At 43.1% G+C, this 17,055-nt stretch overlaps 1 protein-coding gene across 2 annotated transcripts in view; it reads right to left on the reverse strand.

Annotated features, from left to right (window-relative positions):
• LOC141110987 (synaptotagmin-1-like) overlaps positions 1 to 17,055 on the reverse strand; it is a 390,027-nt gene that overhangs the window by 261,056 nt on the left and 111,916 nt on the right. Inside the window, exon 1 of one of the 2 annotated variants that reach the window (XM_073602859.1) lies at positions 7,808 to 7,868. The exons of the other annotated variant lie outside the window; for it this stretch is intronic. The gene's annotated coding sequence lies outside the window, so the exon portion shown is untranslated. Of the gene's footprint in view, positions 1 to 7,807; positions 7,869 to 17,055 lie in introns of those variants that run through there. 2 annotated transcript variants of the gene reach the window in all.

The following is a 17,055-nucleotide window of genomic DNA, read 5'->3' on the forward strand; positions in this document are numbered from 1 at the left end:
GTAGCACCCTTTACCAGAAGGTAGGTGCCAGTAAGGGTTGTTTTACTAGGTTTATTCAGCACAGGCAAATTTAGGCAGGCCTATGCTGCAAGCTAGGCCTGTCTGTTTTGATTCTGGGGCTGGGAGTGGTTAGAGTAGCAGTGGGTGTGACCACCTGGGCTCCACTCTGAGGTTCCTCCCCTGCTTCCAGGGAGAATGTTCTGGAAGAGGAGGCTGGGTCTAGAGCTGGAGTGGCAGGCAGCACATGTGGGAGCTCTGACCAATCCCTAACTGGCATTGGCAGGAGGCTCCTATATATACTGAGGTCATATGCTTCTGGGGGGGGGGGAAGTCGACTGGGTGACTTGAGGAATGGAGTGCTAGACAGTCGCAGGGTTACACCCCCATCTGGGGGGGGGTGTGGGATCGCAGGAGGAGGCCCGGGGAGAGCTCTGAGGGAACATTGCCTTTACACAGTCATTGGCAATGTCTCTGTCACCACACGGTCAGTGGCAGGGAGCTCCTGGAGCAGAAGGGGCAGGAGAAGCTGTTGGAATGCATGGTCCGGGAAAGTTCCTCATCAAGGACTCAGGGCTGGAAGGTTGGAAGGTCGGTGAGTGTTAACACAGTGGATGGCTGGAGGATGTGCCAGGGATTCTGTAAGGGAACTCTGCTTCTACACGGTCACTAGCAGAGTCTTCATCATGCACATGGTGGATGGTGAGGAGTCCTGGACCAGAAAAGAGACTGTGGTGATGTGTGTGTCAAACCAGTGTAGCCAGGGAACACATGGTTTGCAAGTTGGACTGGCTGGGAGCAGTGGTCCATTTCCTAGAAGATAGACTTTAACCTACTAGGCCTCCGGGGAGAGGTACTGTAGGCCTCAGGCCTACTAGCAGCGAGTCACCAGAGCCAGTAGAGGGGCTTATTCAGAGTCAGTGCTTCATAACCATTAGAAGAGGATGTGTTATACCCTAATGTAACTACAAGTTGTGTAGGAGGAAACCAAGTGTGCAAGGAAAAGCAAGTTTGGGCAGGTGGTGAAGAGAACTAAGAACATTACTTTTACACAGTCAAAAGTGATGTTTCTGTCCCTCACACGGTGATGGATGGAGAACTCTTAGTAACAGCAGTCTGCATGGAGATGCAGGGAGCAATAGTCTGCATAGGAGATGCAGAGGAAGTAACAGTCTGCAGGGAGCTGCAGGAGAAGATTTCTACTTAGTCAAGTGTGCACATTCTATCTTCAAGCTCTAAACAGATCAAAGTATATTGAAAACGGTAAATATGATGGCAATGATTAATTCTATGGGCATCCCATATTCCAATCCCTATCCAAGTTGTACCCTCCAATAAAACAACAAAAACAAAGCTCGCAAACGACTGTTCATTGTCTCTGGAAAGGATGCATGAAGTCTGGCAGTGGGGTGATTTGGCGTATTGTTTGTCAGTAGTGCTAACACCATGGCTACATTAGAAATTCACTTTTTTTGTTCCATATTACCCACTTCAGCTCCTGAAGCTTTACCCCACTTCCTGACCAGGCCATTTTTTGTGATACGGCACTGCGTTGCTTAAACTGACAATTGCGCGGTCATGCGATGCTCTACCTAAATAAAGTTGATGCCTTTTTTTCCCACAAACAGAGCTTTCTTTTAATGGTATTTGATCACCTCTGCAGTTTTTATTTTTTGTACTAGAAACAAAGATCAGCGACTTATAGCGGGACTGGGATATTGAGATGGACAAATCGGACACCTAACTGACATTTTTGACACTTTGTGGGAACCAGTGACACTAATACAGTGCTAAAAATATACTGTCACTGTACTAATGACACTGGCTGGGAAGGGGTTAAACATCTAGGGCAATCAACAGGGTAAATGTGTGCCTAGACTGGGTTTTGATGTACCGTAGGAGGTGTTTTTACTAGGGGAAATAATCTATTTTATTCCCTGCTTTGCGCTCTCCGGCTATGTGATTGGCCAGAGCCGTGATTATGTCACTCCCTCGGTTTCGGCATGAAATTCTGAAGTTCCGGTAAGGTCAGTGATGTCACTGGCTGCATGCAGGGTGAATATCTCCTAAATGGTGAACATTTAGGAGATATTCAATTTACTTACATGTAAGCCTTATTATAGGCTTACCTGTAGGTAAAAATGACAAAGCAGGGTTTACAACCGCTTTAATGGACCTGCAGATACTTACAGTAGAGTTTAACAGACCTAGAGAAATACTTACTTTTGTCCCCATTCCAGTGATCTTCACTGTGCAGCCCTACTTGGAGCCACCTAGTTTTTCCTTCTAAAGCAGTGGTTCTCAACCTTACTAGTGCCGTGACCCCTTGATAAAATTTCCCAAGTTGTGGGGACCCCTAACAGTAAAATTATTTTCGTAGCGTGGGTTGTCAGCACCCAAGGCAAGACAAGTCATTTGCACCCCTAACCCACGGACATTTAGCGCTCCCTGAGTCCCTTCCACTCGTACAGTTTTAAAACCCCTTATGGTACATTTTAGGATGTACCACTCTTTCTCTTTGTTCTCCTTTCTTTCCCTTTTATCTCTAGCCTAATTTCTTGTTTTTTTTTCCCTGCCCCTTTCTCATATTCTTTCTCTCCCTTTTTCTTTGTTCCTTCCCCTCTTTTTCCTCTCGCTTTCATGTATTCTCTATTTTTATTCCTTCTCTTATGCCCCGTACACACGGTCGGATTTTCCAATGGAAAATGTGTGATAGGACCTTGTTGTCGGAAATTCTGACCGTGTGTGGGCTCCATCACACATTTTCCATCGGATTTTCCGACACACAAAGTTTGAGAGCAGGCTATAAAATTTTCCGACAACAAAATCCGTTGTCGGAATTTCCGATCGTGTGTACACAAATCCGACGCACAAAGTGCCACGCATGCTCAGAATAAATAAAGAGATGAAAGCTATTGGCTACTGCCCCGTTTATAGTCCCGACGTACGTGTTTTACGTCACCGCGTTCAGAATGATCGGATTTTCCGACAACTTTGTGTGACCGTGTGTATGTAAGACAAGTTTGAGCCAACATCCGTCGGAAAAAATCCTAGGATTTTGTTGTCGAAATGTCCGATCAATGTCCGACCGTGTGTACAGGGCATTAGTCCTTGGTGGAGGGGGTGGGGGGAATGGGATGAGTGGCAATGCTGGGGGGAGTTCTGATCGGCCAACTTAGGTGCTCTTGATCAAGGTCATCTGCTGATCTGAGAACTGTAGTGGGGACTTTTAATGGCAACTATAATCACAGGTAATGTTACTCACTGTGTCTCTGGCTTCACTGTGTCTCCGGCTTTGTGGTGTCTCGTAGCAGTGACACCTATGTTGAAATCAGGAGATAGGGTCTCCTCCAGCCCTTTCCACTTTACATTCCTCTCCAGTCAGCTGACCTCTAGTCTCTGCCCCCCAGCCATGTTGTTAACTGAATGGGCAGCTGAGTGGGCGGCCGCGGGCTCCAGGAACAGCCCAGCTGGGTGGCCGCAAAAAAGGCTGGGAGAGCGTTGCGGGCTTCAGGAACATCCCAGGATTCAGTGACCCCTGGCAAATCATCATTTGACCCCCGAGGGGGTCCCGACCCCCAGGTTGAGAACCACTGTTCTAAAGCATCCCTGCTGGGTCCACTTCATCCTGCACATGCCTTATTCATTTCAATATGGAAAACCAGACTCTGCAGGAAAGTTGGAAACTGCCATAAGTGCCAAATGAATGGGGCACATGATGCACATGCGCAGAATAAAGAGGAACTGGCATAGTAAAGACTGATACAGAATGTAAGTATTTCTCCGGGTGGGCTCTTCTTGGAGCAAATAAAATCTGAGGTCCTTAAAGTATCCAGCCATGTAATTGAAAAATGGAGACATTTATTGAAGAAGATACAACATAATGAAACATTGTACATAGGACAATGATGCCACAGTCCCCTTCAAAGATAAGACTTCCATTGGGACAACTGGGCCATTGTTTCCAGGTTATAACTGTAGACCAAAGATTCAACTTTCCTTCTTGAGGAAATCTGGTTCATTAGTATCATTTTGAAGCAAGTCACTAGAAACTTCAGCAGAATGTTCCTTCTGCTCTGGTAGCAAAAGCTGTAGAACTAATTTTGCCACTACATAGTTCATGCCAAGATCCTGTGTCAAAATCTTGGGCACAGTAGTTTTTGGAATCCCTAGATTAGCTTCCAGTTCTAGCACTGTCGGTGGCCAATCTTTCTTGATTGCAGCCCATACACATTCAACATTGTCAGGTGTTCTGCTTGTTGCAGGCCTTCCAAAACGTGGATCACTTTTCAACATTCTTGATCATCTTTGAAGCATTTTTGCCACATTTTTTATTTGCATTGCACTTATTGCATCGTTCCTAAAAGCCTTCTGAATCATCCAAATAGTTTCTTTGGAGTAATGTTCACACTTAATGCAAAATTTGATGCAGATGCTTTGCTCTATTTACTTAGTCATTTTGAATATGATGGCCACATAGTACACATGCTCACTCAGCATTGTCTAGTGCCCCCACTGACTAGTACAGCAAAGTCGCCATAGTTCACTCATGTGCATTCCAATCCACTTTCCTTGGCTGCCAGGTTACATCAATGTCACGCAAGCTGTTCTCGTTATGTCAACAACGGCTGGACTTTTTCTGGTCAGACCTTGCATATATTGCAGCTTACCAGTCCTTAGATGTGGTAGCTGCATTCGTTTTTGGTGTCATGCTTTTCAGCTCATCAAATCAAAGAATGCTCTGCATTCATTGAGAAAATGCAAAGCATTGTCTGAATGGCATCTGTGCTGAGCGGCTGACCTTCTGTGTTCACAATGCAGCAGGCCAGCATTGCAAGCAAATGGAGATCACTAGAGTAGCAGTATCTATTTAAGTGAAGGCTCCTCAAACCCCCTAGAGAGAGGAAGGCTTGACTGAGGGAAGCATGGCTATACAGTGGGCATTGAATTAATAATGCAGAGAGATTAAGTGGCTCCACCAGGGATGTAAGGTAAAGTGGCTACAAGGACGTGAGGAGAAGGAGTGAAGCTTGAACTTTAGAAAAAGGCTATGTTGAGGTGTCCCACTGACCTGAGGAAATTCAGCCTTTAGAAGAGTTGCCTGCCCACGCGCCCTGTCACAGCTTTATTGGTGGCTGAACTTAAGTTGAATTTGGGGTGAGTCTAATGCCTGTTTGGCACTCATGGTGAGGACAGGCCTTTTAGACTTTGCCACGTTATTGTTTACATGAGCTCGCGGTTTAACTGTGACTAGCACTGGTTATTTGTTATGTTTGAAATTTTCAATAAAGCTGTCGCCTTGCCTTTCTCCAATTTAATCAGCCTCTGTGTCATTTTGGGGCAAGGCATGGTTAAAGTTAATATTGACTTAGCCTATGCTTCACAGCAGTCATGATTTCCAGCTTCCAGTGGGATCCCACAGGTATGGCATATACATAGTTACATTGGTTCAAGATGGACTAATGCAACTACTGGATGTAAAAATTGCCAAACCTGGAATTCTTCTTTAAAGCTAACAGACAGCAAAACATTTGCATGTATGAAAGAAAAGGTTAAAAAAAATCACTGCTTGGCATGATGCTGCTGAAGAATAGTTTTCCTTTTCCTTGCACACAGAGCATTTACCCAGCCTGGGTTTGTGAACTGTGCTGAAACACAATCTCCCCAAGCGGTGATTTTTATTTTTTTTTCAGACTCTGGATCTGAAGCAGCTAAGAGGAGGAGAGGTTGCTAGGCAACCCGTCTACCACAATCCTCTAACAGCTCAAAGATGATAAAAGAGGCAAAGTGACAAAAAAATGGTAATTTTTTTTTTCAATAAAAAAAAAAGAAAAACAAGACATTATCAGAACTTAAAAGGAAAGTGAAATAAACATAAGTTGAAAAACAGGGATATTTGGAAGGAAAAGGGGGAGGGAACAGACAGAAAGGAAAGCTTGGTATAGTAACATACCAGTGATGAGAGGAAGACTGAAGGAATCCAATTATGTTATCAAGTTCAATCCCCAGAGCTGTTCTAGTTTTCACAAGGCTTTAAGGTTCAGCCCTGCTCAAACAGCACATACAATATCTCTTATTACTAACTGAATTGCCTCATTAGGTCCCAGCTATGCTCCCCCGGCCCTCTGTCCATCATAATAATGGAGGACTTAAGAAAAGATGGTAACCTTTGTCAGACCAAGAAATTCATTTTATTTCTTGCTTTTCTATCATATATATAAATTGGCCAACCTAAGGTGTGCAATGTTATGATTGAATTCCATCTGACACAAAGACTTGGTTCCAATAAGGGTTCAGAAAGAGTTAATGCCATTGTCAAAACTTGTTTTCTGATCTGCTAATTTCGTATGTCATGAAGTGCAATGGGAATGAGTGGATATTACAGCAAACTCTGACAATCTCCCTTCCAGGGTTTGCCTCAAATATACTGTGGCATTGGTGTAGGTGGCTATGACAATGATAGAATAAGTATTGGGACTTTTCCATGTCAGTTTATTAGGCAGATCTCATTGGAAGCTCCATGCAGGTCTCTGGGCGAGTGGATGTAAACTGACTTGTTTAAACCCACCTACCTCTAAATCTGTCAAGGAACATAAAAAAAAAAAAAAAAAAACCCAGAAAAGTCTGTTTACATCCAGATGGCCAAAGAGCCATCATGGATTCGCCACTCTCCAGGGTCAAAATGAGAACGCAAACTGAACCGGCACAGATGTCACAAACCTGACCCCTTAAGCTCTGATTCAGCTAATGTACTATGGCAGTAGCAGAGTTCTGTACTGTTTTGGCCAAGCTTTATCCCCTAAACAGATATAGACAAGATGAAGAAAAATAATATAATACATTTCTTATATATATTTAGCACTAACACATTACATGGTGATTTACAAAGTATAAAAGACATTCTATCTGTCATAGATGGGTAGAGCCCATAGCTCCCAACTGTCCCTGATTTCGAGGGATTGTTCCTGATTTGGAGCAATGTCCCTTTGTCCCTCATTCCTCCTCATTTGTCCCTCATTTTGGTCTGATCTATATAGATGTTTTTAAAATGCACTTTTTATCTATCAAAAAGTGCTTTCCAGCACTAAACCTTTCATCTGATTTCTAAATTACTGCATTTGTAAATTCCAAAAGCCAATATAAAGGAATAGTAGTGGTAAAAAAGCACTTGTGGGTTTAACCAATCTTGTTTTTTGTACAATTCTCCTTTAAGGGTGTGTGTCCTATGCCTGCATACTTTTGCTGATAGGTGCCCTCATTCCCATCTCAAAAAGTTGGGAGGTATAAGAGCCTCAGAGGGTCTGGGGCCATAGAGCACCATAGAGGGAGGGATATGAGAGATTTGAGCATATGAGAGCCCACAGAGAGGTGAGGGGAGGGAGCCTGGGGGGATCAGAGTACAGATATCAGGCACACATCAGGCAGAAGAGTGAAAGGTAGGGAGGGCATAGTGTGAGGCAGCAAAGCAGAACTGTCCTGTGTCTATGCCAACCTATAGTTGGTCTTATTTACTGTCAGTTTCCATATCTAGGAACTGCAGTAATAATTTCTGAATTTGTTGCAGCAATAGGGACATAATCTTCAGGCGACACATATAAGAATTATCTGAACATAGTGCATGTGTCAATAACGTGCATGAAACAGTCACAAGGTTTTTGGGAATTAGGTGCCCAGTGTTTAAAGGGGTCATCCCATCAGAAAAGTGTTGTAAATGCTTTACTTAAAGCAGGACTAAATACAAATTTACTAAATCATATAAACAGGAAAGCTATTTATAGCAAGAGTTTTTTCGGCATTAAAATAAACCTACCTGCCTGCTCGCAGTCCTCTCTACAATACACACTGAACTAAGAATGCGTGTCTCAGATTAAATTTCCAGCACAGTGCCAATGTGCCGAGATGAACTCCTTTGCATGCATGGGATTTACGTCATCCCACGCTAGCCAATCAAGGCAGCAGAATAAGTTGGGGAGAAGATGCCAGTGCCAGCCAGGGACCTCACAGATGTCAGATCATTGGAAAGGAGAGGAGCATCTGCGCCTTTAGTTCTGCTTTTCTTCCCCCCAATGTAGGGCCAGGCTAAATATGTTTAAAGGGATAGTTCACTTTTATCACAAAACTGCCTATGCAGATAAGGAGCATCTGTAGATAAAAATAAACTGTGCAGAAGTTGAATAAAACCCTTGCTATCAGTGTAGGCCATTTACATACCTTTTGAAGCCTGACTGGAATACTCCCAGGATGTTGCTAAGTGAGGCCTACTCATCACTGCTCACCCCCATCATCACAGGAGTGAGCTCTGAAATGCTGAGCTCAGAACTACTACATCAGAGGAGAGAAAGGGTATGTGAGGGGGTTTGAATCAGAGAAAGGGCTTACTCCTGTGATGGTGGAGGTGAGCAGTGATGAGTAGGCCTCACTCAGCAACAGGGATGAGCTTCGAGTTCGAGTCGAACTCATGTTCGACTCGAACATTGGCTGTTCGCCCGTTCGCCGAACAGAGAACAATTTAGGGTGTTTGGGGAGAAATCAAAAGTGCTAATTTTAAAGGCTTGTATGCAAGTTATTGTCATAAAAAGTGTTTGGGGACCCGGGTCCTGCCCCAGGGGACAAGGATCATTACAAAAAAAAGTTTTAAAACGGCCGTTTTTTTGGGAGCAGTGATTTTAATAATGCTTAAAGTGAAACAATAAAAGTGTAATATTCCTTTAAATTTCGTACCTGGGGGGTGTCTATAGTATGCCTGTAAAGGGGTGCATGTTTCCCGTGTTTAGAACAGTCTGACAGCAAAATGACATTTCAAAGGAAAAAAGTCATTTAAAACTACTCGCGGCTATTAATGAATTGCCGGTCCGACAATACACATAACAGTCCATTGATAAAAACGGCATGGGAATTCCCCACAGGGGACCCCCAAACCAAAATTTTAAAAAAATGACGTGGGGGGTCCCCCTAAATTCCATAACAGGCCCTTCAGGTCTGGTATGGATATTAAGGGGAACCCCGGTCAAAATTAAAAAAAAAAAATATGGCATGAGGTCCCCCTCAAAATCTATACCAGACCCTTCAGGTATGGTATGGATTTTAAGGGGAACCCCGAGCTAAAATTAAAAAAAAAATGGCGTGGGGTCTCCCCAAAAATCCATACCAGACCCTTATCCGAGCACGCAACCTGGCAGGCCGCAGGAAAAGAGGGGGGATGAGAGAGCGCCCCCCCTCCCGAACCGTACCAGGCCACATGCCCTCAACATTGTGAGGGTGCTTTGGGGTAGCCCCCCAAAACACCTTGTCCCCATGTTGATGGGGACAAGGGCCTCATCCCCACAACCCTTGCCCGGTGGTTGTGGGGGTCTGCGGGCGGGGGGCTTATCGGAATCTGGAAGCCCCCTTTAACAAGGGGACCCCCAGATCCCGGCCCTCCCCCCTCTGTGAAATGGTAAGGGGATACAAAAGTACCCCTACCATTTCACAAAAAAACTGTCAAAAATGTTAAAAATGACAAGAGACAGTTTTTGACAATTCCTTTATTTAAATGCTTCTTCTTTCTTTCACCATTTCACACGGGGGGGAGGGCCGGGATCTGGGAGTCCCCTTGTTAAAGGGGGCTTCCAGATTCCGATAAGCCCCCCGCCCGCAGACCCCCACAACCACCGGGCAAGGGTTGTGGGGATGAGGCCCTTGTCCCCATCAAAATGGGGACAAGGTGTTTTGGGGGGCTACCCCAAAGCACCCTCCCAATGTTGAGGGCATGTGGCCTGGTACGGTTCAGGAGGGGGGGCACTCTCTCATCCCCCCCTCTTTTCCTGCGGCCTGCCAGGACGCGTGCTCGGATAAGGGTCTGGTATGGATTTTTGGGGAGACCCCACGCCATTTTTTTTAAATTTTGGCACGGGGTTCCCCTTAAAATCCATACCAGACCTGAAGGGTCTGGTATAGTTTTTGAGGGGGACCTCACGCCATTTAAAAAAAAAAATTTTGGCCGGGGTTCCCCTTAACATCCATACCAGACGTGAAGGGCCTGTTATAGAATTTAGGGGGACCCCCCATGTCATTTTTTAATTTATTTTGGTTTGGGGGTCCCCTGTGGGGAATTCCCATGCCGTTTTTATCAATGAACTGTTATGTGTATTGTCGGACCGGCAATTCATTATAGCTGCAAGTAGTTTTAAATGACTTTTTTTCCTTTGAAATGTCATTTTGCTGTCAGACTGTTCTAAACACGGTAAACATGCGCCCCTTTACAGGCATACTATAGACACCCCCCAGGTACGAAATTTAAAGGAATATTACACTTTTATTGTTTCACTTTAAGCATTATTAAAATCACTGCTCCCGAAAAAACAACAGTTTTTAAAACTTTTTTTTGCATTGATCCTTGTCCCCTGGGGCAGGACCAAGGTCCCCAAACACTTTTTATGACAATAACTTGCATATAAGCCTTTAAAATTAGCACTTTTGATTATTCATGTTCCTGTCCCATAGACTTTAACGGTGTTCGCGTGTTCGAACAAAATTTTTGCCTGTTCGCAAGTTCTGGTGCGAACCGAAGAGGGGGTGTTCGTCTCATCACTACTCAGCAATGTCCTCGGAATATTTAGAAATGTCCTGGGAGTATTCCAGTCAGGCCTCATAAGGTATGTAAATGGCTTCCACCTATAGGAAGTGTATTATTCATCTTTAGTCAGAGCTGCACAGATTGTTTTAATCTATAAACATCCCTTTTCTGCATAGGAAGTTTTTTTGTAAAGGTGAACTATCCTTTCAACATGTAAAAAACTGCTAAGCAATAAAGAGGTATTTCAGAGTTACAGGCAGCTGATGTTTAGGTATGGCCAAGCTTTTTCCAATGTAAGTATGCATGTGCCATGTACCACCAAAATATATTTTCTGAAAGCAGAGACCCCGTAGAATAAAATGGGGGTAGTTGCAATCTTTTTCTGTAACATGATATTTGTGCTACTGTCTAATAAATCTATATTTTCAGGAAATAGTTCTTGTGAATCAGCAAAAAAAACTACAGTACCAAAATGCTCCATATGCAATACTTTAAAGCAGGGTCATTGTAATGCAAGGGCACTCCTGGGCTCTGCCCAGGGGCCCCAGTTACATGGGGGCCCCACAATAATCTTGCATTACATCAGGGATATGCAATTAGCGGACCTCCAGCTGTTGCAAAACTATAAGTCCCATCATGCCTCTGCCTCTGGATGTCATGCTTGTGGTTGTGAGAGTCTTGCTATGCTTCATGGGAATTGTAGTTCTGCAACAGCTGGAGGTCTGCTAATTGCATATCCCTGCATTACATAATACTTGCCAACTGTCCCGGATTTGCTGGGACAGTCATGCTTTTTACTAAACTGTCCTGATATGGTCATGTCCCGGGAAGCATCCCAGAACCTATACTGTGCCCTCCTGAGCCCAGTATTGTCCCTCCTGACCCCCGTCCCCCTGTACTGTGCCCTTTGCGTTGTCTAGTCTTTGATTTATGGAATATTTTCCTTTTGTAAAATCGATTTTATTGAAAGTACTAATGAATATAGGTTTAATTCTATCAACTATTTATACTTTATTGTTGGAAATTAGGTGCGTAAATTGGGGCAAGCTGGTAGGGGCCCCAGTGCATTACTTTGCCCAGGGGCCCATGATGCTATTAAGACGGCCCTGGTTTAAAGACTTTTACAGCTCTTCAGTTAAGAGTTCACCTTGAAAGATGGCCCTAGAATTATGTTCCCACTTCAGCATGTGGAATAATACTGAATATGCGTGGCACAACCGTGATTTGTTTGTGTGTGTACGTATGGGGGAGGTCAGAGGGCTTTACATTTTTTTTTGTTTTATTAATTTTAATAAGCTTTTTCTTTATTAACTTAACTTTATTGTTATAACAAGGAGGCTCATGATCCCCCTCATTGATAGCAGGTAACATATCTTTCTAAGTAGAGATCAGAGGATTAGTCCACTGATGTCATCTGCTCACTCTGCCTAAGCTAACCAAGCACAGACTGTGCTGAGTAGACGTCTTCCCTGGCAAGAACAGCCAGGGTTTGACAGCTCTGAACTTGGAAGTGCTCACAGTTGAGCGCTTCTGTGTTAATACTACACAAGGGAGATCAGTGAACAACCAAATAACTTCGAGAGAGGTGGCAACAGTGGCCTGTAATTTTGTTTTTTATATGTCAGTGCTGCCATTGTAATAGTTATGGCATCTGCAGAAAAAGAGTTCAAGCCCCCCCCCCCCAGTGTTACCCAAGTAGTAAAATATTTACCATAAACTCTGCTCCTGAGATCTTCCATGTGTGGCTTTTTTTCCATTACTAGCCCTTTATGATAAACAACAACGTTCAATTGTTTTCATTTCCACTCGGTAGTAAATTACTGTCATCATAAATAAATCACAGTTTGTCCTGTTCTGATCAATAATCACAAAACATTGAGCCAGAGGTCAGGCTTGAAAAAAAACAGAAAAAATTGCTGATTTATGATCACTGTTTTTTCACACATTGCTCTGGAAACACAAAATGTGTTCAAAGATAATAAATAGGTCTATAAAAAATTAAGTGTATTGTAGTACTGTACTTAGAATAGCACCAAAAGTACAAGCCTATATGAAATACAAGACAGATTTTTTTTTTTGTTTAGATTTGGACAGAGTGTCCCATTTTTTTTAGATGGCAAAAAAACTAAGGTTGATAAAAACCCTCCTTTTCTCTAGCTTTTTTTTTTAATTGTAGTTGCCTTTAGTTCTACTGCAGACTTTTTCAACCAGGGTGCCTTCAGGTTTCTTCAGGGGGTGTCTTGCCAAAATGAATAAAATTGCGAGGACGTTGGGCGCCTGCAAAGCATCCTTGTGTATCCCTGGCTCCTGCCATACTCCTCTCCATCAGCACTGGGGGTCACATTAGCTGAGAGAGGGAGAAGAAAAACATTGGAATACTAGTCAGTACCAGTGTGCAAAGGTGTGTGTGCTTTGGAAGAATAAATCACCTCTAATGTTTGGTGTCCTACATGTATGGATGTTGCTGTGTTATATAAAACTATTCGTTTTGTTTTTTACATTTTAGAATGGGATGCTTCAAGATTTTGCATTATTTTAAAGGGTGCCTTGAAGGAAAAAGGGTTGAGAAACACTGATCTACTGTAAAAATCATTATCATGGATTGATAAACCGTTTATGTTGACATACTGTACATAAAACTAACTAAAAGGCAATAGAATGCTTATGAAAATTGATAGCTTCCAATATATTTTTTAATTCTAAAACAAGCACTGCTAAGTAATATGCAACTTCAACACTTATAGGTATTTACTACATCTCAAAGAGAACACAGTACTGTCTTTGACAATAATTATACCTTGTTCTCAAGATGGTTGGTGCCATCTTTGCTCAGGCATCTAGTCAGCATCTATTGTTTCCGATGTTTTCACACCAATCAGCTCTGTGCTGGCTGCTGCCACTGTCAGTGACTAGCCAGTGTAAAAATCCATCACACACACACAGCTTAGTCCCTCTGCTGCCACTAATCCAGCAACCCGACAATGTAAAAATTCACCACACGCACATACATCAATATTCCCCTGCTGCCTCTTACCATCCGACCTAACAGAATATTACAATGAACAGAGCGATAATTGCGAGAGGGAGATGTGCTTCCTCCATGCTACAGCAGACTGAAGACATCCTTCTCCCAGAATGCTTCACTCAAGCAGCACAAAAACCCCACTGACACCATTGCCCCTCACTGATGTGCATTTTGCAGACATTTTTAGGTGTTTCAATTGATTTCAATGAATGTTATTAACCACTTGCTTACTGGGCACCTAAACCCCCCTCCTACCCAGACCAATTTTCAGCTTTCAGCGTTGTCACTCTTTGAACTACAATTGCACGGTCATGCAACACTGTACTCAAATGAAATTGTTATCATTTTTTTTTTTCCCCACAAATATATATTTGATCACCTCTGGGTTTTTTATTTTTTGTTAAAAAAATTTAAAAAGACCGAAATGAAAAAAAAAAAATACAAAACCATTTCATATTTTGTTAATATATTTTGCAAACAGGTAATTTTTCTCCTTCATTGATGTACGCTTATGAGGCTGCAATGATGGGCACTGATAAGGCAGCACTGATGGGCACTAATAGGTGGCACTGGTGGGCACTGATAGGTAGCACTCGTGGACACTGATAGGTGGCATTGGTGGGCACTGATGGGTGGCACTGATGGGCAGCACTGATGGGCATTGATAGGTGGCACTGAAGGGAACTAATTTGTGGCACTGATAGCTGGCACTGATGGGCACTGATAGGTGGCAGTGATGGGCACTGATGGGTGGCAGTGATGACTGATCGGCACTGGTAGGTGACATTGATGGGCAGCACTGCGAGGTGGCACTGATGAGGCACTGATTTGCACCACTGGTGGACACTGGCAGGTGGCACTGGCAGGCAGTACTGGTTGGCACAGATGAAGCAGCTGTGCCTCTTCCTCTTTGGGACCGATGTCCCTTGCACAGAAGCCGGTGACCGGCTTGTTTTTCTCCTCACGCTGTTAGCGTGAGGAGAAAAAAAAATGATTACCGATCTTCTGTTTACATCACGTGATCAGCTGTCATTGGCTGACAGCTGAGCACATGGTAAGGGGCCGGGATCGACCCCTTACACCGATCTGTGATCATCCGAGTCTCATTGACTTGGTGATCACAGGGCGCACGCCCTGCAGGTGGCGCACGAGGAGCGTGCAAAGGGGATGACGTCTATTGACGGCCACCCGGCAAAGTAGATCTGCGCTGTAGCCGTCATTCGGCTATAGCGCGGATCTGAAGGAGTTAAGAATTACCTTTCCTTTTTAATCTGCAGCTCTGTAATTTTCTGTAAAATGCAATGTAATATGGCTACCTGGAGGCGTTCTGTGCAGAAAACCTCCCCCAAGTATGTCATTTCCTGCTTGTGTGATTGGCTTACTTATTCTCCCAGAAGTCTGATCTAAGATACAATGTTGAAATCCCTGTAATGCACATAGATCACCCAGAGGGGAATGTTTTTTTCTTAACAAAAGCGGAATCACTCTTTAAAACATACCGCAACATAGCACAGGTATCTGAAAAGGCACCAATTAAAACAATGCATGTGTGCTCTTGTGCAGTATAACAGGTGTATTATACTGCATAGGTGTAAACAGGCCTTTACCGACTCTACCTAGACACAGATAGCTGATGTGCTCATCAACTGCTTTTTTAATGGTGAAATTTAAAGCCCAACTCTGAGCCAACAAAATGCAAGGCTAACTGCTCATTTATGTTTAGGGGAACAATAAAAGGAGATACACTTACCCAATCCTCCGCTAATCCCTGCAGCTAGACCAGTCCCAGCAGCATCTGCACCCCCTTGCTCCACCCATAAGGGGTCGTGACATTATCAAGACCAGAGCAGGGTCCACAGCTCTGAGGACGCCGAGGGACAGTCAGAGAGCGCTGCCTGTAAGAAGAACGGAGGATCGTGCAAATAATGTTTCTTCTCTCCCTCAGACAAATCAAGCTTTTAATCTGTGCTGTGGGGCTGTGATCATTTTTTTTATTTGTCCAGAGTTGGGCTTAATAGGAAATCTATGGTTACAAAGTACACTTTCATTTTATGAAGTCAGCATTATAATAACAATACAAGCAATGGTTATTTCCGACAATCCAGTATAAGCTTACTTTAAAAATCTGCTTTTATGTTGTGAGCACTACCTGTCTGCCATCTCGTTCCACAACTTCCTGGATTGCCTGCATGCTTTTTAGCTTCTCCTCTGCTGTTTATTTTCCATTTCTAAGGACTACATATCCCATTGTTCCTTGCTGCCTGCAAGCTGAGATTCCTGTACTGACTCCACCTTAGGGTTGCCACCTTTTCCTCGAGCCAAACCCGAACACTTCAGCGGGGCTTGGCATTTTTTTGTAGCATACACAATGAGATTGTAAAATACCTGGGACACCTCTGTGTGCCCTAGGGGAGTATTAATGTGGCACGCGCAGCGGTGAACAGTGGGTGTAACCAATTGCATATAGTGCAGGTGTGTAATGTGCAATATAGTGTATATAGTGCAGAGTGTGTAATATACAATATAGTGTATATAGTGCAGAGTGTGTAATGTACAATATAGTGTATATAGTGCAGAGTGTGTAATGTACAATATAGTGTATATAGTGCAGGCGTGTGTAATGTACAATACAGTGTATATAGTGCAGGCGTGTGCAATGTACAACATAGTGTATATAGTGCAGGCGTGTGTAATGTACAACATAGTGTATATAGTGCAGGCGTGTGTAATGTACAACATAGTGTATATAGTGCAGGCGTGTGTAATGTACAATATAGTGTGTATATAGTGCAGGCGTGTGTAATGTACAATATAGTGTATATAGTGCAGGTGTGTAATGTACAATATAGTGTGTATATAGTGCAGGCGTGTGTAATGTGCAATATAGTGTGTATATAGTGCAGGCGTGTGTAATGTGCAATATAGTGTATATAGTGCAGGTGTATGTAATGTGCAATATAGTGTATATAGTGCAGGTGTGTAATGTACAATATAGTGTATATAGTGCAGGTGTGTAATGTACAATATAGTGAGTATATAGTGCAGGTGTGTAATGTACAATATAGTGTGTATATAGTGCAGGTGTGTAATGTACAATATAGTGTGTATATAGTGCAGGTGTGTAATGTACAATATAGTGTATATAGTGCAGGTGTGTAATGTACAATATAGTGTGTATATAGTGCAGGTGTGTAATGTACAATATATTGTGTATATAGTGCAGGCGTGTGTAATGTGCAATATAGTGTATATAGTGCAGAGTGTGTAATGTACAATATAGTGTATATAGTGCAGGCGTGTGTAATGTACAATATAGTGTATATAGTGCAGGCGTGTGTAATGTACAATATAGTGTAGGTGTGTGTAAAGTACAATATAGTGTATATAGTGCAGGTGTGTAATGTACAATATAGTGTGTATATAGTGCAGGTGTGTGTAATGTACAATATAGTGTATATAGTACAGAGTGTGTAATGTA

This window comes from Aquarana catesbeiana, linkage group LG10 (assembly GCF_042186555.1).
Source record: "Aquarana catesbeiana isolate 2022-GZ linkage group LG10, ASM4218655v1, whole genome shotgun sequence".
NCBI classification, from domain to species: Eukaryota; Metazoa; Chordata; class Amphibia; order Anura; family Ranidae; genus Aquarana; species Aquarana catesbeiana.